The sequence below is a fragment of the Toxorhynchites rutilus genome, chromosome 2, assembly GCF_029784135.1.
Source record: "Toxorhynchites rutilus septentrionalis strain SRP chromosome 2, ASM2978413v1, whole genome shotgun sequence".
In the NCBI taxonomy this organism is placed as follows: Eukaryota; Metazoa; Arthropoda; class Insecta; order Diptera; family Culicidae; genus Toxorhynchites; species Toxorhynchites rutilus.
Genome location: NC_073745.1, coordinates 169,148,338 through 169,172,824, shown reverse-complemented (window position 1 = coordinate 169,172,824; position 24,487 = coordinate 169,148,338). Strand labels below are relative to the sequence as shown.

The 24,487-nt window shown below is 42.3% G+C and overlaps 1 protein-coding gene across 3 annotated transcripts in view; it reads right to left on the bottom strand.

The window, feature by feature from the left end:
- The window catches only part of LOC129771292 (probable glutamine--tRNA ligase), a 57,308-nt gene that overhangs the window by 1,363 nt on the left and 31,458 nt on the right, over positions 1-24,487 (bottom strand). The window lies entirely within an intron of this gene.

Genomic DNA, 24,487 nt, shown 5'->3' with positions numbered 1-24,487 from the left:
CAAGTTCATATATTTGTACATAAAATAATAACAGACCCCGAAAACCAACAATAACCCATAAACAAAAATGTTATTGTGTTCTTGTTACATAAAATGTGTATGTGTACAGTCATTCTATACCAAACCGATATAGTGGTTCACAGATTTTTGTTAAAACTGGTAGGTTTGTTCCTTAACGCAAATATTAGACTCGTTTTATTTTTTTGATTACGGGATGTCCACATACAACGTGGGAGGGGCCGGGGGAATTTAGCGGTTACGAAACTGTTCACGCTTGACCACGGGGTAGATATAATTTCCACGTCGTCATGTTAAATGATTTTTTCTTAAATACATTACGTCTGATCTGTAAGATTCTCGTTTCTAATTGATTCGACCAATCGACCAATCATTCGTGGCCTATCCTGTTTGTCATGGTCATGAATAGTCTTCCATCATTCTTGACCAGCGCAGTAGTGCTTATTTACGCGGATGATTTAAAGATTTTCCAGTCAGTGAAACACATCGCTGACTGTCATCTGCTTCAGCAGGATTTGGACAATTTTGAGAGGATCGTCGAGAACAATGGACTGAGCGTAAACCCTAACAAATGCTCGAATCTACAACAAGTAGAGAATGTTCGTGACTTAGGCGATGGATGGATCTCTTTCGTTTAATTGCCAATTAGAGCGAATCGGAAAGAAGCGCTGAAACTATTTGCACTCACTCGTCGTTTCAGGCAGGACTTTACCGAACCGCACACAATCCTAAAAATTTACACCTGCCTTGTACGATCCAAACTCGACTTTGCTAGTGTGGTGTGGCGATCGCAGTACGATCTACAAATTCAGACTTGAAAATGTTCAAAAGAAGTTCTTCAAATTTGCGCTGAGAAATCTGGGATGGAGAGAAGAACCCCGGCCACCATATAAAGATCTCTGCTGTTTGGTAGATCTGGATACCATCAGCAGCAGGCACAAAATTGCAGACATAACATTTTTTTTGCAACGTACTGAACGGACGGATCAGCCCGCGTCTCTACGACAGGATTCGACAGGATGCACGCTCCGAAACACAGATGAAATGTTGTCAGCGCCGTTCTTGCGCCCAGTTTTGCGCTGAGTTTTACGCTGAATTTTGCGCCGTGCTTGTGCTGTATTTCTATATTTTCTACGCGCTTGAATCTGGATTGCTCTCTCTGTTGAGATATTTTTCTTCGCACAAGCGTATACGGTTCGTATGGAGATGCGCTGTTGTTTTTATGCTTTGCTTAGAACGAGCGAATACACAGCGGGCACTAGAATTTGATGTGTATGTGTGTGTGTATATAGAAGAGATGTTTGGTATCTGAATTCTGCGCCGCGTACATTTTGCGCTGTCGTGTTTATGAATTTTGTGCACCTCGCACCAAGAAACAACACGTGTTTGCTTTGAACGCGCGCCGATGAAAATAAAACTCTAGCGCTGCGCTGCGTATGGTTTCTGAATCAGTGTTGTAAACGGTCGACATTTCTCTCAACCATCACATACTGCCCTTGCTCAAGAGTTACGGCTCAATATGTATTGCGAATGTAACCAAGAATGCATTGCTCGGTTCTAACAGTCACATCAGAAATAAACGCACAGCCGCAAACACGACTTTCAATTGAACGTTTATATGTTTTCTCTTTCTGTCGACCGTACCAAGAAGAGCGATGAAAATATGCTATTTCCATTCTACCATTCGTGCTCATAACCATCCCTCAATTCCGGCTAATATGACTGTAGTTTTATTGTCATTTGACATTAAAACTGCAGTGGTGTGCATTCTTTTTCTCCCTTTATTCTGCATTCAAGCGTAGCTGCACATATACATCCACCTGCTCACTCACACATCCGTATACACGATGGATGGTATTCAGACGGATTGCTATATCAAAGCAACCGTCGAACTCTCCCCTATCAAGTGCGAATGTGTTGAATGAACGTTTTCAGCGGTGAGCGTTCCCCGTGAACACTGTTGTTTAATTACGGGGCGATGAATATCTAATGTATAGGACGAAAAAAAGCCGAAATGTCATATGACATTTTTAGTTCGACGGTTCTTTGACTGTTCATTTTATGATGTTCATTAATGACACAGCACATACGTCTCCATGAACAGTCATACGATGGTGACCATTAGTGACCACTGTTCTGAATACAGGCCAGACTCGATTATATATAATCGCAATTTCACTTTCAACGTTAATTTTCGAATCCAATACATAATCGAATCACAAAAAAGCTATTTTTCTTTTAATGTTTGACATTCATACATTAATGAAAAAATAGTTTTCTTGAGATTCGATTATGTATAGGATTTGAAAATAATTGTTGAAAAAAATGGTCGACTATATGTAATCGAGTCCGACCTGTACTGCCTCGGCATGACTTGTGCGATGCGCGTCTATTTCTGTGCACACACATACATACACATAACATTCTTGCAAAAATATCTCAACAGAGAGAGCAATCCAGATTCAAGCGCGGAGTATAGAAATACGGCGCAAAATTCGGCGTGAAACTCAAAACTCAAAAAGGGCGCTGACAACAAAACATTCCATCTGTGTTTCGAGCGTGTTCATTCGCCAGAGCGCAAGTGTACACAAAGAGTGGGAGCTTAACTGGGTACAAAAATTTTGTTGCGCATCAGCACCGTGTTGCATTCTAAAGACTGATTGTTAGTAGAGGATCATTCATTCCACCAGGATGAAAATATCACTACATACTGTTAGTATGGTAATATAAAAATGCTCGACATTGTTTTCTTAGTTGCGGGTTTCTATTCAGCTTCCGTTTGTCGTTCTTGTTGCAAAACGTAACAACAATTTTGAATGGAAAGATCTTGGGAAAATGGACAGAAACCTTTAGCTACTCTAAGAACCGGTCTTTTCTCGAAGAAAGTTATGCTCTGTGTCTGGTGGAATTGAAAAGGAATTATTAACTTCTATAAAACAATCACTCGATAAATTACAATAAATAAAGTTCGCAACTGGACGAATCGAGGCCAGTGATCCGTTCAGTATTAATCAATCTGATGGGCGTCGTGTTAGACCAGAGTGACGTAAGGCCTCATGTCTCTTTGACATTCCGGGAAACAATTTTGGAGTTTGGCTGGAATGCGCTATTCCACTCACCGTGGTCACCTGATATTGAACCTTCAGATTATTACTTATACAGACCACTGTCCAATTCTTTCAAGGGGGGACCCAGCTCTGGAAAAACGAAAAAATCGAATTTTTGTTTTGACGTGGGACTACGTCTAACTGGAGTATATGGGGGGTAAAATGAAAACCTAAACACAGAACATGCAAGAAAAAATGAAAGATTCCGAATGCTTATAACTCGAACATTTCTTACTGGATCGGAAAGATGTTTGCATCAATTGATAGGAAATATTTCTACGCTTCTATCGCGATTAGTAAAATGTTATTTTTCATTAGAGAAACAATTGAATAACTGTAAAATGTTAAGCGTTATCAAAACGCCCTAGCTGCCTTGTTTTGATTGGACCGATTTACGGTTTCCCCAACACAGCCAACAAAACCAAGCAGCCTTGGGGAAATCTGCATTGCAAATACATAAAAGTTGGGGGTATTTTTGTTCCGATTGAAATGTGTTTCCCTAACACAGACTTCAAATCCATGGAGCGTGGGGAAATTGGCATTGCAAATACATGTAAGTGGTGATCACCGATTTTTGAAATTAATCGTTCATTAGCTAATCGAATACTTTTCAGCAGTTTGTTATTCGATACGATTAATCGCCCCAAATAATCGATTAATCGTTACACTTAGAGAAATAATTAGTTATACTAATATTTCTCATTTCAACATTTCTCATCATCATAGAAAGCCATCTGGAATCAAAAAAGTGTTCATTCTGTCTGAAAATCAATCATTATCTTCTACGCTCCCCTAAACTGGTTAACGAATCTCAATTCGCGTTGACGGCATTGAGCTTCTTTTACAAGTTTAGGGGAGCGTCAAAGATAATAATTGAATTTCAGGATTAATATGCAGCGGCCGTAGGTTTTTTTCTTCTCTGGGTTTGGATCGATGAATCGATGTAAATTATTCGTTCGCATTATTAGTCGCGCAGTATTCGTTCGATTAATAATCGATTTCTGTAGGAAGTATTCGATTAATCGATCAATCGAACGATTATCGGGGATCACTACATGTAATTCGGGGGCATTTTTGTTCCGACTAAAATGTGTTTCCCCAATACAGACATCAGAACCAAGGTGCCTGGGGAAATTGGCATTGCATATTCATGAAAATCGGGGGCATTTTTGTTACGACTGAAATGTGTTTGCCAAACAAAGGCTTCAAAACAAAGATGTCATCATACCAAACGTAAAATGATGACAGTCCTAAATTTACTTGTAATGAAGAACACAATCTATCACATTGCATGAATTGACCTTACATGGCATCATATAATCTTTTTACTCACAAAGCAAATATATTGGATTCAATTGAACTCGGAAATTGTTTCTTTCAATCAAAAATTTAATCAATACAAACACATGATTGCTAAGCTAAGGTAATCCCACGTCAACCTTGCGGTTATATCTTAGATATAACCCACCCATTTTTTTTTGGCATTTTTGGGAAGCATATGCCCTCCGACATGTTGTCCTAAAAGGATTTCGTGATATTTGAGGGATCAAGGGATATAGTATTGCTGTACGAATGTTTAACACGTTTTATTCGAAACCATATTTTTTCAACAGTTGGTATAGATATCTCAGGATCTACAGGATCTCAGGATCAGGAAATGACGGACATTTTGGATATTTTTGGAATTTTAAAAAATCCCTATGTAACGTTTTAGATATTGTCCTAATGTTTCAAAATATTTATTGGAATTTGTTCTGCGACACCCCGTTGCTTCAGATCCGATACCAAAGGTACCGAATTGCAGACAACATCTACGCATCCAGATGTCAACAACGTAAAAATCATTATTCGTGCACTCAAAAAATGGAAAATACACCTTCAAATATACCTTGAACGATAACCAAAATACCCAAACATTTCACTTTATTCCTAACATTCGAAAAAATTCATGAAAGTTCATTACTTTCCTACCTTTCAGACAGGGGTCCCTCCTTAATCGCAAGAAATGCGACTCTTTGGATAGTATAGAAAACACAATGATAGTTTTTTGACGAAAGATTGTGGAACAAACCGGTAGAAAATATATATTGAAGTTTTTCCTTAAAACCGGCGCGAGTTTTCCGACCAGTCAAATATTTCCTAAGAAGTTACACAGGAAGATCATAGGTACACTACTCAGCCTAGTTTTGTGTTCTGTAGTGGCGAGGTGTATCATTGTTGCTAAGACGATACCAAATAGCATCTACCAATTCCAAATTTATTTCAATGGAATGATGAATCTGCAGATCAGCTAAGTGAATGGGCTCTGAAATTGGCCACTGATTGACGACTTTGAGTTTGAGCGACAACTTGGGTGTTCAACGATCCAAAATTACATAACCTCGACCCGTGACTACTTCATTTTCTGAACATCATCATATCTTGTTCGAAGATATTCAAATTCAACATACAACAAATATCTCACAGTAATCCTACGTCAACTATTTAATCATGGTTCGGAAACAACCCTTAAATATTCTTGTTTAAAAAAACAAAAAATTGAAATGAAACGTAATTCAAACGCAATCAACAATTATTTTCCAAAAAAATTAGAAATGTCCACGTGGACAAAAGCGGATGGGTATAAGAAATGTCCACGCTTGTCCACGCGGTATGTGGATAGCCCGTTAGGTTACCCATTTCCATTTCAGGGTGGTTCGAAAAAAAATTTTTTCACCCTACCCGAAATAAAAAAATATGGGTCTCATAATTTGCGATAAAGAACAAAACTACCACTTTCGACGAAAATCTGAGGACCACTATATCGCTTTGGCATGGAATGGCTGTATATATTAGGCTGTCAAAAAAGTTCTGCGGTATTTCCGCGAGGTGTCGTTGTAAGCGCGTAGTTCTAGTTGTATTCATTGTATCGAGTCATACTATAGCTTGTTGGAAAGGTATTTTTGCGCGCTATAATATAGTCCTTGACAGTGTTTTGTTTGGTTAAGTCGTTCGTGAGTTATAGTGTCGCAAATATGGAGCAAAATAAAGAGAAAATCCGACATATTTTACAGTACTACTACCATTTCCACCGCACAACGATGGTTTCAACGTTTTCGTTCTGGTGTAGAGGTCGTCGAAGATGCGCCACGCTCCGGAAGGCCTGTCGTCGAAAATTGCGACAAAATCGCTGAATTAGCCGAGAAAGACCGGCATAGTAGCAGCCGTAGCATCGGCCAAGAGCTGGGGATAAGTCATCAAACCGTAATTAACCATTTGAAGAAGCTTGGATTCACAAAGAAGCTCGATGTATGGGTGCCACACACGTTGACGCAAAAAACATCTTTGACCGTATCGACGCATGTGAATCGCTGCTGAATCGCAACAAAATCGACCCGTTTCTGAATCGGATGGTGACTGGCGATGAAAAGTGGGTCACTTACGACAACGTGAAGCGCAAACAGTCGTGGTCGAAGCCCGCTGAAGCGGCTCAGACGGTGGCCAAGCCCTCATTAACGGCCAGGAAGGTTCTGCTGTGTGTTTGGTGGGATTGTCAAGGAATGATCTATTATGAGCTGCTTCCCTATGGCCAAACGCTCAATTCGGACCTGTACTGCCAACAACTGGACCGCTTGAAGGTAGCACTCATGAAGAAGAGGCCATCTTTGATAAACAGAGACCGCATTGTATTCCATCATGTCAACGCCAGGCCACACACTTCTTGGGTGACGCGCCAGAAGCTCCGGGAGCTCGGATGGTTCTTTTGCATCCACCGTATAGTCCGGACCTTGCACCAAGTGACTACCACCTGTTTTTGTCCATGGCGAACGAGCTAGGTAGTGAGAAGATAGCCACAAAAGAGGCCTGTGAAAATTGGCTATCCGAGTTTTTTGACAATAAGGAAGCGAGCTTCTGTAACAGGGGTATTATGAAGTTGGCATCTCGTTGGGAACAAGTCATCGAACAAAACGGCGCATATTTGACTTAAAACAGATGATTGTAACTAATTTTATGAACAAATAAAAATTCAAAAAAAATACCGCAGGACGTTTTTGACAGCCAATAATCCATATTGATACGTATTGATACGTTCAGCCGTTTTTTCTAGCCGATTTTTTGGAGTTTGGAGTAAATTAGAGGAGCATTTAATCGCAATCGTATCAGAAATACAAAATCCTACGCGACTCTCTGAACGAACGATTCGTAACTAGGAGTGTGTGTGTGAAACTAAAGACCATATCCCTATTCATAGCAAAAGTTATCGCTATCCCTTCATTCATAAAGAAGAAGTGCAACGGCAAATAACCGACATGGTTTCTAAAGGAATTATTTAGCCGAGCACTTCACCCTGGTGTTCTCCAATTTGGATCGTGCCAAAAAAAATTGATGCTTCCGGCCAACAGAAATGGCGACTAGTTGTTGACTATACAAAACTCAATGAAAAAACTGTAGTCACTGTCCTTGCTGCCCTGAAAAAATGCAATTTAAAAGTTCAACTAGACAAGAGCGAATTTTTGAAAATGGAAGTTTCTTTTCTAGGACATATTGTCACTGATCAAGGTGTGAAACCTAATCCCAGCAAAATATACGCTATTCAGAAATGGCCTTTACCAAAAAATCAGAAACAGTTGGAAGGATTCCTAGGAATTCTAGGGTACTACAGAAGATTTGTGCGAGATTTTGCCAAAATCACCAAACCACTAACCGCCCAACTTCGAAAAGGAGAACAAATAGAACATACCCCTCTTTTTATCAAGACATTTGAATTTTGCAAGACTTTATTAACACAGAGTGATATCTTACAGTACCCAGATTTTGAGCGTCCCTTCATACTGACCACTGATGCTAGTAATTTCGCAATCGGAGCAGTTTTATCCCAAGAACAAATTGGAAAAGACCGTCCTGTTGCGTATGCATCTACCCTTAGAAAAATCCTCGGTCGAAAACTACTAAATACATTTGGTAATGCAAAATTAGTAGAATGTACAAATTTTTTGTACATATTGTCAACAAACCCGCATCCCTACCAGAGATTAGTATATTTTACTCGATAACATTAGTAAGCTTGGATATTGTCATATCTGAAAATTGGTGAAAAAAGCGCGTATTAACAATTTTCATTGTTCCCATAAGGCAATACGGAGGTATAATAAGGATATAATTCTGATACGTGCATTTTCGGCGAGAAAATGTAGCCGATATTGGGCTTCCGAATCATGGTTCTGTTTGACATATGTGTTTATTAGTACGGTCGAAAATGACTATAGATTGGTAGTATTTACCAAAAAATTCGTTATATTTACTAATTATTTCTCTCAGTGTAGAACTTTAACCAAAACAGAAGAAAATTATTCAGCCATAGAAAAAGAGCTACTTGCTATAGTTTGGGCAGTTAAACATTTCCGACCGTACCTGTTTGGGAAAAAATTTACACTCTACACCGACCATCAACCTCTTACGTATGCTCTTAATCTGAAAACATCCAATTCAAAATTAGTCAAGTGGAGATTACAACTGACAGAATTTGACTTCGAAATAAAACACAGACCAGGAAAACAGAATGTAGTGGTCGGCGCACTTTCAAGAATTCCTACGGAAATTAATATGAATGAAACTAGTGAAGACAACAGCTCAATTCATTCCGCTGACACTGATCAATCAGAATTCATAATATGTACCGAACTTCCGATCAACTTTTTCCATAACCAAATTATCCTCAAAATAGGAGATGAAGATTTCGAAACATATGAAGAAATTTTCCCTAACGTCCATAGACGAACAATAACTAAATTAAACTTTGGAGTACCAAGACTAATCAGAATGTTAATATAAGAATGTATGGATCTGAGGAAACAAAATTGTATTTTGTGCCTTATTCCATCCATCCAAATCGTTAACGAAAACTACGTGTGAAGATTTCCCAAAAAATACTCATCGATATCCCCGACGTTGAAGAACAAGAACGGATAATTGAAAATACTCACGAAACTTCTCATCGAGGAATTAATAAAAACGAAATCGAAATTCTTAGAAAGTTTTATTTCCCCAGAATAAAGATAAAAATAAGGAAATATATAAATCTTTGCAAAATGTGTAACAAAATGAAATACGAAAGAAAACCACACAAGGATATTCTCGGAGGAACGCCAATCCCTAAGAAACCCTTAGAAATCGTTCACATGGACATTTTTATTTCACAACCGTGCATCTTTCTTTCAGTCAGACAAATTTTCCAGATTCGGAACATTAATCCCGGTCAAATCAAGAGCGACGCCCGATATACGGAAAGCAATAATCAAGTACATTTCCATTTATGGCCAGCAAGAGCTCATTGTATCTGACAATGAACCAGCCTTGAAATCTATCGAAATTCGAGGAATGCTTAACGATTTGAACATACAACAATACTTTACCCCAGTAAATCATAGTGCAACTAATGGAATAGTGGAAAGGTTTCATTCCACTTTAGCCGAAATATTTAGATATAATAAACACAAATATGAAAACCTCTTTTTGAAAGGCAAATTGCTCATAATGATTTTTTCCACATTCCTCGTCGATATACGCTCGTAAGTTGGCAGCGCATGTGGAGTGGAGATGAGTTCGGTCGTTGGTTACACACGATTATCCCTAAGGTCTCGACGAGTGCATGGTTCAAGGGATTGAATGTAGGTCGTGATTTCATTCGCGTGATATCTCGGCTTATGTCCAATCACTACAACCTAAACGCGCATCTCTATCGCATTGGGCTCGCAGCAAACAATCTTTGTGATTGTGGCGATGGCTACCACGACATCGAGCATGTTGTCTGGTCGTGTATCCCGTTCCATGCTGCTCGCTCTCAGCTCTCTAGAGCACTAAGAGCACAAGGCAGACAATCGGATATCCCCGTTCGGGATATCTTAGGTAGCCATGATCCTGATCTTCTGCTTCATCTATACCTGTTCCTCAGAAACGCCGATGTCAACGTTTAATGATGTTTCCTTCGTTGTGTCCCCGTCTCATATCCCTCCTATCCGATCGATAAACTTTTACTTAGTCGCGGCAATACATACACACACTCTTTACAGATACACGGGCCAAAGGTTGTGCAGTCCACTGATCATTCAACAAGAGCCAAAGGTTGTACCGCTCATGACAACTCTACACGAACTGATGATTGCGCCGGCTAGAGACCATTCTATCCTGGATTCCTCGAGTCGAGAAAGACGCACCACGCTAGATATGAGGTACAGACTAGGGGGGCGTTGCTGATTAATGGTCAGCTGCATCCCAATAGGAAGTATCCCGTGTCGGGCACACGTACAGAGCATTGGAGACAGCAACATCCTAATTACGAAAACACTTGTAATACTAACCTCGAGCCAACCGCGAGTAATCGGTTACATATTACTAACATAGATAATAAGAAAAATTGTATTGAACTCCCGGCCCCGTGAGGCTAACGCCATATGAGCCTTTATAAAAATATATATTTTGGAAAAAAAAATGAAAACCTAACTCTCAAAGAAATGTTCCAATTATCCTGCACTTTATACAATATTGCAATACATTCTTCTATCAATCTCAAACCACGGGAAGCCTTCTACGAAATAAAAGACGGCGAAGAAAGACCACTTGACAGACAACAATTACTGGATGTACGAAACAAACTCTATGATGAAATTGTAGTTACATTGACAACTAATAAGAATAAACAACATACTTACCACAATACTCAGCGTGAAGAACCACCGCACCTCGAAGCAGGACAAGAAATCTTATCAAAACGTCAGGGAGTTAAATCAAAAAGACAGGATCAGTATAAATCGACGATCGTCCAAAACGATCAAGTACAAACCTTTCTAACTGAAGATGGAAAGAAATTGCACAAAAATAACATACGTCGTGTAAGAAAGTAAATCAAATCGATTTTTATCCTTTCAGAACCAGAATGAATAAGAAAAGCAGAGACGACATGCTTTATAGCCTCTGCTTATCACAGTTACACGATATGAAAAATGAATGCTAAAACATGGAATATTACCCTAGCCTTGAAGAGGCATCCGCTAAACTTATATAAGCTAAACACATTTTTACATTGGCTGCCGGAATTGCCGATTCCGACGATCAAACGGCAACATTTAAGGACATCACCTCGCCGCCCACGCCAGTATACCGTTCTTCTCAACCAAAAAATAACGTAGTCGCACCCGCCACGCCTTCGAAAAAACGAAAACCGGACTCCCAGCTCACTCAACCGCCAAAGGACATCCGCAAAAGACAGTTGGCCACAGACCAGCAGCCCACGTCGCCGCCAGACACCAGTCGGTCGAACCAGCGACCAGCTACCCCCTGGCATCCGACAGAAGCGAATAATTAAAAATGTATCCCACAATGCCTCACCTGAACCAACACACATCCACACATGTCGCTCCACACCATACTACTAGTCAGCTCTCCGGAAGGGATAGTCGGGGCCCCGCCGATGCGGCCGCTACAGCCCAACCGGAATCGTCGGACAACCTCCGGCATCCCATGCCGCGACCTGAGGATGATACGAGTAGCAGCGCCTTGGGTATACAGGGCCCCAGTAGTGCGGACGTTACACCCCCACCGGAACTACTGGACCACCTCTGCAGCTCAAGGACGAAGAACCAGATAAACGATGCAGAAAATCGGAACTCCGCGACAGCCCTCTGCAGCCGGGGCACCGTTAGTGCGGACGTTACAACCCCACCGGTACTGACGGATAACCCCCGGCGCCGGGGAAAAGTGGCTTCCGTTGTACGAGAAATCGGGACGCACAAGGGCAGAAATGCTCGTTCCCCGATGGACCACGCGGGAGTAGAAATATATCTCGGGACGCACAAGGGCGGAAACGCTCGTTCCCCGATGGACCACGCGGGAACACAAAATCTCAGGACGCACAAGGGCGACAACGCCCGTTCCCTGAAGGACCACGTGGGAGTCGTATATGATCTCGGGACGCACAAGGGCGGAAACGCTTGTTCCCCGACGGACGGGATTTCTACGTCGTGCAACTGCATCGTTGAGACAGGGCCTGCTGTCATTGCTGTCGCCGAAGAACCAACCACCATAGTCGATTGCCCTAAAAAAGCCGAACTATTTTTTCCTTCCGTCGGGTCATGCGGGCGGCTTTCGGTCGGAACCATTCCACCCGGCCGCTGCCTCCCTCTGTCTCGTTCGGCATTACCATCCCCAACAACCTCCGCCAAGGGCCAAGCCGCTGATTTTTTTTCCACCGTCAGGTCGGGGGGTCGGTCACTGGGAGATATCCGTCCTTACCCCTCTCGTTTGGCAACTCAGAGCGCGGGTGTTCCGTCCATGCCCGTCGAAGCCCAATCCAATGCTGCTATCTACGACACATGGAGACATAGACTTGGAGACTTTCTACCAGCTATAGCCGGGTCCTCCGGTCCCCTGTCAACAACGTCATCTTCACCTCCGTTGAGTTCCAGGGTATTTCCGAACACCCAGGGTGCTCCATCGAGTCTGGTATCTGACAACAGTTTGATTTCACCGAGTAATCACCACGTCATCAACCGCCAGCGAGGTCCAACAGTCACCAGATCAACAAACCTGGCCCTGCAGTGGAATGTCAATGGTCTGTATAACAACCTTGGAGAGCTGGAGATCCTAGACCGGGAACTGTGTCCTTTAGTCATCGCTCTTCAAGAAATAAACAGAGTGTCTCCAACGAACGTCCAGAAGATCCTCGGCGGTAAATACCAATGGTACACAAAGCTGGGCTCCGTATTACAACATTCCGTGGCTTTGGGCATCAAGAAGAGCATCCCCCATAAGCGCAAGCAGATCAACACCGACCTACCGATAATTGCGGTCAGAATAGAATCTCCAATTCCGGTAGTTATTGTCTCCGTTTACCTACCATGTGGCAAGATCCCGGATTTGAGACGCAAACTGCTAGAGGTGCTTGAGAGCTTGGAGGATCCTAAAATCGTTCTGGGGGACTTCAACGCTCACCACCACAACTGGGGGATGCAAGCAACGGACGTAAGGGGGAACATCATCGCTGATTTTTTCGAATCGTTGGAGCTCTCGGTCCTGAATGACGATACCGACACCTTCTGTCGAAGTCGTAGCAGTTCAGCCATCGACATTTCCGCAGCCAGTATTGATTTGGTAGGTAAACTGGGGTGGAATAAAGCAAACGACCTACACGGAAGTGACCATTATCCGATTTCAATTATCCTCAACGCACCGTCGCCTCAATCCACCCGAAGATCAAAGTGGATTTTCGACAAAGCTGACTGGGATTTCTACAGGACTTCCTCCAGCCACCTGATCGCCCGAGACAACCCGACCTCCATGCAGAAGCTCAACGAAATCATCATCGAGGTAGCAGAATCCGCCATCCCTAAAACAAAGCCCAACCCTGGAAAGAGAGCGCTGCACTGGTGGTCTGAGGACATCAAAAAAGAAATCAAGAAACGGAGGAAGTTCCTGCGTGCGACAAAACGAATCCGGCACGATGGTCCGGAGAAAGAAACGGCAATGAACAGATACCGAGCGCAGCACATAAGGGTGAGGCGAATAGTGAGACGGGCCAAACTAGACAGCTGGACCGGCTTCCTGGAATCCATCAACGAAAGTCAGTCCTCTGCGGACCTATGGAGACGTGTTAACGCGCTGAATGGGAAAAGAAGATTCCAAACCCCTATCCTGCAAGCGAATGGCACGACCTACAGCGATCCAGTCGACACCGCGAACATGCTAGGGGAATATTTTGCTGAACTGTCCTCGATTTCGGGATACGATTCCGAGTTCATCCGACAACAAAAAGCGGACACGAACTCAGTCGATCGATTCGTGGTTCCGAATGATCGGGTTGGAAAACCGTTCAACAAACCCTTCTCCGTCGAAGAACTCATCGTCGCTCTGCGCTCCACCAAAGGGGAGTCCACTGGTCCCGATCACATCGGTTATAAGATGATCAAGCAGCTACCCCAGTTAGGTCAAACCACTCTCCTCGACATTTTTAATGATCTCTGGTTAAAGCACGACTTCCCAGCGGAATGGAGACATAGTATTGTGATCCCCATCCCCAAAGTCGGCCAGAACAGCTGCTCCGTGAAAGGATACCGACCAATATCCTTGACCTCCTGTACGTCCAAGACCCTAGAGAGGATGGCGAACCGACGGCTCGTCACCTACCTGACCGAAAACAAGAAGTTGGACTGCCGACAGTTTGCCTTTCGACCGGGGATGGGCACAAACACGTATTTCGCATCCCTTGGAGAGGTGGTAGCTGAGGCCAGAAAAAATCGACAGCATCTGGAGATGGTAGCCCTGGATCTAGAGAAGGCGTACAACCGAACCTGGATTCCATTAGTTCTTAAAACACTGGCTGACTGGGGGGTAGACGGCAACCTGCTGCACTTTGTTCAAAACTTCGCGACAAACCGGACCTTTGAGGTAAAAGTCGGGAACACCAGCTCCAGGCGTTTTCATGAAGAAACTGGTGTACCTCAAGGTTCCGTCTTAGCCGTCACCCTCTTCCTGATAGCGATGAACAGCCTGTTCCGGGTTATACCGAAGGGAGTATGCGTATTCACGTATGCGGACGACATCCTTTTGGTAGTGGTGGGGAACACGCACAGGGCACCACGCATCAAGATCCAGGCAGCTACCAATGCTATCGGTAAATGGGCTGTCGAACGAGGTTTTCGACTTTCGGCGCAAAAGAGTGGTCACATGGTGGTATGCAGTCACAAACACCAAGGTTGCAATTCGGGAGTCAAAATCTACAACGACCGCATTCCCCGCCGTAGAACGTTGAGAATCCTGGGAGTGGTGGTCGATTGCAACCTGAACTTCCAGCACCATTTCGACGAGGTGAAGAAAAGCTGTGCCACCCGGTTAAACCTCTTAAAAACCATCTCCAAACCTCACCGGAGTAACAACCGAACGATCCGTTTACGGGTGGCCAAAGCCATCATCAATAGCCGCCTCACCTACGGTCTCGAAGTGACATGCTTGGCCAGAGATAAACTCCTAAAAACTCTATCACCGATTTACAACAATGCACTACGGATTATCTCTGGTCTGCTACCATCAACACCAGCAGCCTCGGTATGCGCCGAAATAGGAGAACCTCCGTTTGACATTTTTGTGGACGCGGCGATAGTTTCCAGAACTGCGAGCTTTCTCGCTAAAACCAGCGGAGGTAAGGAGACACACCTGACTGTTTTAACGAACGAAATCTTGCAGCAGGTGACACACTCAAACCTCCCATCGATAGCTAAACAGCTTTGGTTTGGGACTAACGACTGGAGGTTGCCGGTGGTCCAAGTGGATGATACAATCAGGAACAACTTTCGAGCTGGGGCAAGCTCTGTGGGTCTGGAGCAAACCTTTGTCGAACTTGTCTCAAGAAAATATCACAATTATGAAATTCGCTACACGGACGGTTCCAAAGGGATGCAAGGAGTTGGTTTCGGGGTAAGCGGTCATAATAACTCTCTTATTTCCAGCAAGAAGCTCGTCGACATTTGCCAGGTTTTCTCGGCCGAAGCTGCCGGAATATTTGAAGCTGCCACTATACCGTCAAGCAAATCGATCCTGATAGTTACCGACTCGGCTAGCGTCATCGATGCCGTTGGCGCGGCTATAACTAGGCACCCATGGATACAAGCTATCAGGAGGTATCTGCTGCCGGATACAGTCCTCATGTGGGTCCCCGGACATAGTGGCATAGCCGGCAATGAAGCGGCCGACCGTTTTGCTGGAATCGGTCACCTTGGACAACTTTTGACGCGCAAAGTACCGCTAGACGACATCAGACTATGGATCGCCAACACATTCAAAACTTTTTGGGCGGAAAAATGGTCCGTTGAAGCGACGTTGTTCCTCCGGAGAATCAAAGGATCCATCACCAGATTCGAAGACGTCAAAACGATGAGAGAGCAACGAATCTTATCCAGGTTAAGAACCGGCCACTGCAACATGTCACACAACTTCAACAGAGGACCCTTTCATCCCCTTTGTGACTTGTGCGAGGTTCGCAATTCAGTCGAACACATCCTCTGTATTTGCCCAAAGTATGAGAACCTCCGGAACTCACACGGGATCAGCGGGAGCATTCGAGATGTGCTTGGCGACGACCCTTCACAAACTACTGCACTGCTCTGTTTTTTGAAAGATGCCGATCTGTACTTTAAAATTTGACCAAAAAACTTGTGATTAAATCGAAGATCCTTGTTCCTTCCCCTTCGCGATAAGGGGAACAAGAACAGTCGGCATCTTCGAGTGGCGCGGATTCCCCATCTGTGGCCTGGGGCCATGGCAAGCGGACATCCTCGTCAAACCAGGGGAAAAAAAAGCTCAAATGCGTAGAAATTCTTGTGACGAAATCTGTTTTTGTTTTATTGTTTTATTGTTAATTGCTTGTCCGTATGTGCATGTAAAATGGATAGTAAGCGCACTTTGCGGCATGGTTTCGGCCGTTTTTACTGAGACGAACCAGCCCAGGAGGCTGAAAGTCTCAAAAATAAAGAAAAAAAAAAAAAAAAAAAAAAAAAGGAATTGCCGTGAATCGTGACATGACGAAAGAAATAACCGACCATCTTTTCGCTATAATGGACACCATTAAGGAGTATCTCAACCAGGAAGCCAATTTATTGGAACCCAATTAGAAAAACTATGTACCAATATATGCCCTAACAGACAAAAATAAAGAAAATAATCAACCCAATAAATAACAACATCGACTAATAAAGAAAATTGTGTAGTCACAGAAAAAAAACAATGATTTTAAGCACGAATATTCATCAATAATAACAAACGAATGAGAAATAAAATAACATTATTTTGTTCTTTTAATAAGCCCTTATTGTTATCAATTATCTTGCATACTAATGGAATCTTATAATTTTAGGTAAAACCATGACAGCTCCCACACTCCACATTATCCTGCTCACAGCTCTATTTACATCATTATTAACGACTATTTTAATTTCAGATTTAACAAAAAATCCAGGACTTCTAACAATAAATACAGGAAATATTTTTTTTTAAATAGGGAACCATAAGCTATTCCATATAATTGACTTAAATGCTTATGACCCAATTTTTAACAATCTATCTGTTATAATAATAAATGGAATGAAATGTTTTCCAAACAGTTCCGATTTGACAACACTATTGGATACGAAATTGAGCAATATTCACCGCTTACTTCATAACTTGTGTGGTGGATGCCCGCCTTAACGATACATTCAAGGCGCGCGATCAGCAGAATTAGCAAGAGTTCAAAGTTCCGAGAACAGGCGATTGCGATTTATGCTGACTGCGGCAGAAAGTGTCACGTAGGCATCGCCGCATGCATGGTAGAATATGTCTGAGAGAGTTTATAAAATCATTCTTACACCTCAAATCATGGCGAGTAGTACATTGCTAATACCACGTCCCTCGATGTCTAAGCTGTACAAGTAGACATCAAATCATGGCGATCCCTCGCCAGTCGAGTAAAAAGTTAACCTTTTTAACAGAGTAAAAGTTGAGTTTTAACAGTGCAAAAGTCGAGTGATAAGTGGCAGAAGAAAAATCGATCACAGCAATCATTAATTACCGACCAACAATGGGTTGGTTTAGCAGCGACGAGATCGTCGCGCCGGCAGCAATTAACAGCACAGCCGAAAACAGCCACGCACAGACGATAGCAATCTGCATACTTGCGGCAGCCGCCGTGGGATACATCGCGATTAAATTAATTGCGAAATTGCACCGCCAACAGACAGAGCGAGTGGCCAACCGGACCATTCAAATGAACAATTTAGCAGCGAACGTTTAACCCTTAAACTTCTAACGATGTTTAACGTTTGTGCTATGTGACCTGTGAAGTGAATAATCATAAAGACCATAAAGTGAATAATTCATAAAGACTCAGACCAGCCGCACCGTAGTGCGAAATTCAAAACGAAAAATAGCACACAGTTAATTTAATTATCAAAATACTGTGACCGAATGAGAGCACCGGGACAGCAGAACGGTTTAAAGCAGCAACAATCAACCGCAGCGAACATCAGTGAATGCATGCGACCATCAACATTGTCCTGTTATCATTTCACGACGCAATGCGGAATGCGCATCCACAAGCTAACTTCAAAATTAACAACAGGCTGCGTAGAGGAGAGCGCCTCCGCAGGCCAACAGCAACATTATCAACAGGCTGCGTAGAGGAGAGCGCCTCCGCAGGCCGCACCCAAACAACGAGCAACCGGAAACCTGATTCAGACGACCGCCAGTGAAGTGTTCTTCAATCAGTTCAACGACCATGTAGATTAGTACAAAGCAAAACAACGAAAATTAATGTAAGTAAATGGATTTTATTTTTACAGTGGGGGATAGATTAAATAAGCTTTTAACTAATTTAAAAAAGCATAAATCATATACGCTACCCACAAAGAAACAAAAAATTAAAGATATCAAACAGCTATTGCTAGAAGTTAAACTTGTAGTGATTGATGCTAGAGGAACGGAAAATCAGATAGCTTTCAAAAACAGATACATCGATCTTAAAAACATAGCAAGGGAGTGTTTGGTAATATTGAAATCAAACGACCTCGAATGCACAGCTATAGAGGATGATGATTTAGAAATTGGGGAAAATACTGAAAATAAGGAAGACAAAGAAGAAGACGAAGTCGAAGAGCAAGAAGAGGTAGAATTGGAACAAGAAGAAGAGGAAGAACAGAATAGTGAATTTTCAGACTTATCAGAAGAGGAAACAAGTGAATCTGAACCTGAACCATCCAAAATGGCTACGCAAGATCTTGGAATAGCTATGAAACTTATTAAAAAATATGATGGCGAGCCAACTGGGCTATCATTATTTTTAGAAACGATGGATCTGCTCAAAGAATATTCGAGAGATGTTCCTGAGGCATCCATCATAAAATTCCTAAAAACTCGATTAATAGGAGCAGCCCATGGCTCCATTGAAAATGTGACTACGTTAGGACAAGTTAAGCAAGTTCTGAAAGACAAATTTACCATACGCCTCACCCCTAGAGCGGTGGAGAGCGAGATTCGTCAATTAAGACAACAGAACAAATCTGTCAGCGAGTTTGGCGCTGATATTGAAAAGCTAGCGACAAAACTAGCAGCGGCACACGTGTCGAACAATACCTTCACATCGGAAGCTGCTGCATCCAGTATTGTTCAGCCAATAGCTGTACAAGCTTTCATAGAAGGATTGAAAAATCCCCAGACCATGTTTTTCTTAAAGGCTAGAAACCCTAGTACTTTAAATAAGGCGATCTCAGACGCACTAGAATGTGCACCAGAAGCGTCAAAAACTGAAAATGCTTTCTGGTTTGGGTTTTCAAACAGATCAGGAGGATACAACAACAATGAAAGAGGCCGTGGAAATCCACGAGGCCGTGGATACTCTCGTGGAAGGGGAAACTTCCGAGGCCGTGGTAACCACCAACAACAACAACGAGGTAATTACCAAGGTCGAGGTAATTATCAAGGCTCAAGAGGACGCGGTAATTACCAAAACCAGGGGAACGGTAATAATCATTTCCAACAACATTCGCAACAGCAAAACCATAGGCAACATGCACATTTGGCAGATCACGAGCCTCAGCAATCGAATGCATCAGTTGCAGCACAGCAACCTACAGAGGAAGCTAATCTGATCGAGTTATTTCGTTGACTTGAATCAAGGAAAATTAAGCTCGTCACCCCGAACAGCATTTACCATTTTTGACAATACTATTAGTTTTATTATTGATAGCGGAGCATCGTGCAGTGTTATTGATATAAAACACATACCTGAAAATGTGAGAATAGACAAACAAGATATAATCTCAATTAAAGGAATAAATGGATTAACAAAATCCGTTGGGTCCGTCAACACTGTATTGCAGTTCGGTAATGACTATTTCGACATTAAATTTAATGTTGTTCCAAAATTGCCGAGCAGCATAGCAGGATTGATAGGCACGGATTTCTTATTGAAATATAAAGCCAATATTGATTTTGAAGCTTTAAATTTGACATTAAGAAACAACCAAAATACAATGAATCAGATACCCCTAACACTTAATGGAACTGTGTCGATTGTTATACCACCAAGAACAGAAATAACTACCAATGTAAAAACAAAATTTTGCAACACGTGTGTAGTACTTAGCGAACAGGTTATGCCAAATGTATTTTCATGGTGGCTCCAGAGAGGAATGTGAAAGTTTCAGTGCTGATTCCTGACTCATCCATAAGCGACCTGTGAATAAAAGCTAAAACGGCAGTGATTGCCAAGTGATTTTCAAAAAAAATTGACAGTGATTGTCGATTGTGAACAAAAGCTAAAACGGCAGTGATTGCCAAGTGATTTTTCAAAAAAATTGACAGTGATTGTCGATTGTGAACAAAAGCTAAAACGGCAGTGATTGCCAAGTGATTTTTCAAAAAAATTGACAGTGATTGTCGATTGTGAACAAAAGCTAAAACGGCAGTGATTGCCAAGTGATTTTTCAAAAAAAATTGTTAGTGATTGTCGATTGTGAACAAAAGCTAAAACGGCAGTGATTGCCAAGTGATTTTCAAAAAAATTGACAGTGATTATCGATTGTGAACAAAAGCTAAAACGGCAGTGATTGCCAAGTGATTTTTCAAAAAAATTGACAGTGATTGTCGATTGTGAACAAAAGCTAAAACAGCAGTGATTGCCAAGTGATTTTTTCAAAAATTAACAGTGCTTGTCGATTGCGAACAAAAATAAATTGGCGGTGATAGCCAGTGAAAAGTCTAAAAGAGTTTCAATTTGCCAGTGTCCGGTGTCACAAACAGTTGAAAACGAACCAACTGCAGCAGCGAAGTAGCTGTTGAACAAAGACCTGGGAGCGACGGGCGGTCGAACCAGGCACCACACCAGCAGGGGAGAACTGACAACCAGTCAGCATCAACAGCAGCAACGGTAGCAGCATCAGCAGTAGCAGCAGCAGTAGAAAACCATCGCAGTAGGATCGAAACCAGAGTGACTTAGTACAAGACGACTTCACCGGAAACAGGTATAAAATTCAAACATATAAATAAGTAAGGAAAATGTCTGTACAATTCACTAATAATAAGAATGGAAATTGCCGATTGTGCAATGAACCCGACTCTAGGGATGACCTAGTAGCGTGTGACGAATGCGACCGATGGTTTAATTTGACATGCGCAGGTCTAAAACAAAAACCTGCTGTTCACGCCAAAAAAGGAACTTCATGACCCACCCTACATTTTAAAGCTTATCGCCGTTATCTCTCACGCTTAGCTTGAGATGAAAGCTTTTCCATTGTCATACCATAACCGATCGTTCTGCTCTTGATCTAAATCCAGTCTAGATAAGAGAGAAAGTTGTAATATTTGTAACAATAGGCGAACAATTACTCAAGCCAGGTTCTACAGAGGATAGAAGCGACAGAATTAGTTAGTCTGGAATCTGCAATAGTATGAAATAGATCGATTTCCATAATTATCAGAAGATAAGATTTTTTGCCTGTGAATAAAATACAGTTCTAATCCATCAAAATTAAATCTTATGTGCGGATACATAAAGTGGTCCTTCGAACCGGATCATATTCCGGTGTGAAAATTGAACAGTGGAACAATTCGCGTTTGTCATAAAACAATAGTTTGTTCGTGCAGTGAACAATAGTGCATTGTGTTGTGCTAGCACAATTGAACAAAAAACAATTATTCCACGAATAAAAGGAACAATATTCCAGTTGTGTTGCTGTAACAATCCACGTGGCAGATTCTTTGGAAGTGCTTGGCAGACAAGGCGGATCATTCGGAGTTTCCCAAGAATAGGAATTTGAGGTAAATGGTATGTGGTCCTTTTGCATGCAAGGATTGCATTGGTGCTTGGGTTGAGTTGATCAAATGCGACAAAATAAAGAGAATTGATAAGCATGAACAAACTAGTTTGATTTCTACACATCGTGGTCCCTGTTCTTGTCTCGGAACATTGCTGGGTTTTTATTGGCTTGGTTTCTCTCTGGTTGGCTATTGTCTATTGGGTTGTCAGTCAATTTTATGAATATTAAATACTACACAATTGATTCAACTAACCAAGTTCTCAGTGAGTTAAGTGAAGTGCATTGCAGAATCCAATCGTTCCGTGGGAGAATAAAATATTCGTTTCAAGATGAATAATAGCTTGAGAGAGCTTTTGAAACGGGAACGGAGGCTACGTACCACGATGGACGCAGTCTTCAGTTTCGCGGATAATTTCAGTGAGGAGGATGATAAAGATCAAATAGAAATTCGATTAGAACGACTAGAAGATGCATTCAAAGTGTTCTGTGAAGTGCGAGAAAAGATTGGTTTCATAATGGATGAAACTGCAGAAGACGAAGATGAAGGATTGGAGGAAACAACGACTGTACGCCGAGCAAGATTGGAGGCTGCAACGAAGAAACGAGAAGCTGAAGATGCCGCGATTCTCACAGAAGTCGAAGATTTGTACTGCCGTACCAAGGCCTTACTAGTGCAGTACCGGACGGAAGACACCAAGGAAAATCACCCACAATCAGCGCCAGTTACCACGATGTCAACGATAAAACTTCCAGAGATCAAACTACCACTCTTCGCTGGAAGACTACACGAATGGGTCACCTTCAGAGATGCCTTCAAGAGCCTCATTCACCAGAATGAAAGACTCTCGGAGGTAGATAAATTTACATACCTACGATCGTCGCTTTCTGGGGAAGCACTTCAACAAATCGGTTCATTAGAATTGTCTGCTCTAAATTACTCTATTGCTTGGAATGTATTACAAACGAGATATCAAAATAAAAAGCTTATTGTAAAAGCCCATTTAGATGCACTGTTTGCAATCGAAACAATGAAACGAGAAAGTTTCGAGTCCCTTAACCACGTAATATCCGAGTTCGACAAAAACCTCCAGATGTTGAGTAAGGTAGGAGAGCATACAGATGGCTGGAGCACAATTCTAGTTCACATGATTTGTGCCAGACTCGATCCTGTTACTCTCAGATTGTGGGAGACCAATCACAATTCTAAAGAGGTACCTGCTTATGAAAACTTGATAACATATTTGAAAAATCATTTATCAGTACTGCAATCAGTGGGCTCAGCCAAACCATTACAAGCCGAAGCTAGGAAAGCAAAACTTGTGGTGAGTCATCCGTCAACGCAGTCATCCACTCACACGCCAGGTCGATGCTTTTTTTGTTCTGAACCATTTCACTCCGTTTTCCTTTGCAAGAAATTCCAGAAAATGAAGCTTTCCGATCGATATGACTCTGTGAGAAAACACAGACTGTGTTTGAATTGTCTTTCACCAGGGCATATGGTTCGACAGTGCACCAAGGGATCCTGTCGTAATTGTGGAAGAAAACACCATACGCTGCTACATACATCCAACGAATCCTCGAACAATGCACCACAATGTACCTCCGTTCCACAACCGACGAATCGACCTACAGTAGACAGCCAACGCCACCAGACACAACAACCACAGACGAGACCGCAAAACCAGCTCACCACACAATATACATGGCCGAGAGAACACGGTACAACATCACTACATGCTGCCCACACATTGTCGCATAACACTCACCCACAGCAAACCACAGACCTACACGTACCCCACACCAACCTTATCGCACTTCCTGCGCACAGTAGTATACCTACGTGTCAAATTTTACTATCTACCGCTATTGTGCGCGTAACTGATTGCTACGGTAACGAAAACCTCGTGAGAGCCTTGTTGGATTCCGGCTCTCAACATAGCTTCATAACATCAACCTGCTGTCGCAATCTCAAACTGAAAGAGTTTCCAAACCAGATGGTAATACAAGGAATCGGAACCCATCGCAGTTCATCTAAAGGAGTTGTGAAAGTGAACATCAAACCTCGAATGATATCAATCTCCAATTTCAACGAAGAAATTTACTTCAACGTTCTTACAAAACTCACTATTCCACTACCATCTCAAAGCTTCGATGTGAGTTATTGGAATATTCCAGAAAACATAAATTTAGCAGACCCAGGTTTCTTTGAAAGCGGAGAGATTGATATGATCATAGGAGCAGAATTCTTCCTAGATCTATTGCAAGATGGGAAAATGAAATTGTTCGACACTGGTCCGATCATCCAGAACACCTCACTCGGCTGGATTGTTTCTGGGCCACTGCCAGATCCACACGACCTGACAGCAACGACCGTTTCATACGCCTGTTCGACAGCCGAACTTCAAGATCAACTAAGCAAGTTTTGGGAACTGGAAACATGCTACGTGAAAAGTACCAATTCAATCGAAGAATCCGCGTGTGAGGAAATGTTTAATCAAACGACAACTAGAGATGACAGTGGACGTTTTCGAGTAAGTCTCCCAAAGA